Below are 3,532 nucleotides of genomic sequence, written 5' to 3'. Positions count from 1 at the left end.
GAGCTTACAAAAACCCCATGACGAGCCTGTTTCTTCAGTTCATGAATCCTCATCAGGATAGGAAAAGAGAAGATCGAAATTAGACATCTCATTTAAACAGCCAAGAGGGAACCTTTTTTTTTTTTTTTTTTTTTTCTTTTCTTCATACCCTCCTGTAATGATGTTAATGAATATTTGGTACATACATATAGGAGGTATGCTATATGTATAGCTGGGTGTTAAGGATACCTTGGATTGCCGCAGAGGCAATATCGTAACCAATGAAGGTCTACTGAGGTGCGATTATTGCTAGTTGAAAACTTTTAAGAGGCAACCATCAAATATGGCAGCACATTCTAAAGGCAGAGCCAAACTAGACGACGGGTAGGGACGAAGGTAGCCCAAGTCTTTGTCGGTACCCTCCTTCGTATACCTAGTTGCATTTAGTGGGATACCCTCTGTCTAGGGTTGGGTCGACGGATGTCTGAACAAACAATAATTAAGATATATGTCCATACCATTGAGCAGTATTCTGTCAAATGTAAATATATATTCCATCATATGTCAATCTCATGTCTCCCGTTGATATACCGAGTTTAATTTGCTCTATCCAACCTCCTGAAGGCAATACCTCCTTGGAATGTTCCTATATCAAGTCTTTCAAAGAAGACCATTTACTTATATCCTTAATCTCCTCACTCTACGATCTTCCATGCATTCACTAAACATCAAACTCCAATCGATTTATCTATATATGGCTCTCCTATAGAATCTCCAATTAATTTTGATGTGTGAACCACGTATTTATTCTTAGAGAACATTTGTTCCGGAATAAAATTATTTTTTCATTTCATTTCATATGTACGATTTCGGAAAATAATTATCTTTCATCTTGATTGTAATACCTATATGGTTGGGAAAATTTCAAATGTTTTTAATGAACCTGATAGGTTTTAGATGTAGTATTTTGATTTGTCGGAAAACCTTAACTCTTGATGAAATGCTGGTGGAGTATTCCTTAATTGTGTTTTTCTTTTGTTTTCAGCTTTTTTAAAATATAATAATTCAAATTATCCGTTAATGATTACTATTTAATTATATATATCTGACTATACTAATGGTATATTTTGTTTAAGATTATTCCCTAAACACAAACACTAAATAAATATATTGCATGCATTTAGGTTCACTAGAAACATTTTATTTGTTTTAGGACCTTCCGAAGTAGTTATGGGTTTAATTTTTAAAGAAGATTATGAAAGGCAGTTGTTTACCATTCACAAACAAAATGTTTTATAAATGGAAATAGGATCCAAAATATGTAGATTTCGATCAAATGTAATGGATATGTATAACGGTAGAAATGCACATGGGAATGAATAAAATGTGAAATTTGTTAACACGAGATAAACAAGTTCCTGTTTCCTGAACATACTCAAGATAAGTAATGATTTGGATATTAAATTAAAAAGGAATAAATATTAGAAATAAAAATAAACTATAGCCCTTATAGGAGTTTGGGCTGAGCACTGGTAACGAAGCATTAAGGAAGAACTATTCAGGTACCAACAATCTTGAGTCTGGGTGAGCCCCAAGAAATTCGCCCGATTCCAACATATATTAACTGCTGATATTGTCAACTCCCGCTTATCTGAAGGTTGATTATCCGCGGAAACATAAATGAAAAAGATGTTTTATAAGCTGACTTAATAATATCGCGTTGCCGGTTGACAAATTAGTTTTGCTCAAAATTCAATCGGAAATTTTTTTCCGGAGTTTTTTCAAAAAAAAAAAAAAATAATAAATACGTAACTAATTATTTTCAAAAGCTGCAATGATGTACTTTTTTTCTTTTATACAAGATTTCTTCATAACAAAAGATTTGTTATTGGTTTTTATTACAACTTAATTTTTAGATGTAATTATATACTTGGTGTCAAATGATATGTTTTATTGATATATTATTTACCTTATAATCTAACTATAATATTTACCACAACCAGAATATTAACTCAATGATTAATTTGGTTTGATATTCTAATTCGTTTGCCATCTTAATGATTATGAGTTTTGATGATGGGATGAGAATATCAAAAATGTTAAAAGAAATAAATTATCTAAAAATACTTGGTATTATTTTTTAAAGTATTTTTTGCTACATATACCAAATATTCTGTTTTATGTTTACAATACAAATAGTGTATTCTAATTTTCGCCTCCCTGTTCTACCTGAACAGTAATAAAATAGAGTTGCAAACTAGGTACCTGAGAAGGTAACAAAGCTAAGTGCTTGGCAGGTATACACTCAAAATATTCCTCTCCTTTCTTTTGGAAGAAATTTCAAAGTACATTTGCATGTACAGAATACACAGTATTCTCAGCAGAAAAAATCTTTGATAAAATTTCTACTTTTGCAATGTATAATAATGATAATTTGAACTACTACGACCCATGAATAGTCGTCAGTTCAGTACTTTGTAAGGGTACACTATTTTTAAAACGACGGTTATAGAACGAGGTGATACTTTCAAGAACACTACAACCACCTGATTTTCCCTCAATCAAGGGTACCTACTTTATAAGTCTGGGTGGACGCCAGTGAAACCGCGCTCCTCCACTTAAAAATATATACTAATCGTATATGGCCTACATATAAAAAAACATTTTTTTTTATTCCATTAAAATATTAACTTTTGTATCTGTTAGCATTTTAAACAACTGTGTTGACTCCGTATTCACAAAATCCATTAAAATTTAACCATAACATATCAAAGTTTTGTTGACACTGATGTTTAATCAAATCTATTTAAATATCTATTTTCTATAGATTCTAATTCTAATTCTATTTCTTGTTCGTTGTTTATTTTATTTAATCACCTGTTTTTGTTATTCGTAACCAAGTTATCAGCCAAGTTAAGTCTACTGTCATATTGTCATTTTATTACCATGATAGGAAACTGTCACCGTTAACTGGGTCTTTAGAATAAAATGTATAATAGTCTTGCGAAATCCTACATGTTTCTGGATATTAGGAACAAACTAAAAAAAAAATAAAAAAAATAAGAGGTATATAAATACCAGTGTCTAGGTACATGTGGATAAATAACAGGTATATATATTTCATTCTACCTCTTTTAAATTCCCTTTATATAAATATTTTTATGATGCAGTTTAATTGTTTTCCAATTACCCTTTATCTTAATTTTAAAGGCATATGCTAAATTTAGGTCATATTAACCTCATCTATAACACTGTCCCTTTTACTTAGTCTACTTATATTAGTTCCTTCTACATTTATTTATCCTATAATATTAATTTAATTATTACTTTAACCATTTATCATCAATTATCTTAACAATAATTTTTTGCCACAAGAGTACGATCGGTTAATGTTTTTCTTATCGGTTATCATTTTTATTACTTGTCATTCACCTACATATTATAATTAGAAGATAAATTATGATCTATGTTTTGTTTGAGTATTTATTTTTCGTTGTCCTTTTTTCTTTTCTATATGAATTTTCTTACATTCGTTTAAAACTTTATATATATA

General features: G+C 30.0%; 1 pseudogene; it reads left to right on the top strand.

Moving 5' to 3' along the window:
- The first annotated feature begins 231 nt into the window (after positions 1–231).
- On the top strand, positions 232–308 carry LOC112210509 (U4 spliceosomal RNA; annotated as a pseudogene).
- Positions 309–3,532: the final 3,224 nt, after the last annotated feature.

This window comes from Halyomorpha halys, unplaced genomic scaffold (genome assembly GCF_000696795.3).
Source record: "Halyomorpha halys isolate HHAL.00 unplaced genomic scaffold, Hhal_1.1 Scaffold1791.1, whole genome shotgun sequence".
In the NCBI taxonomy this organism is placed as follows: Eukaryota; Metazoa; Arthropoda; class Insecta; order Hemiptera; family Pentatomidae; genus Halyomorpha; species Halyomorpha halys.
This window is presented reverse-complemented; position numbering and strand designations above follow the sequence as displayed.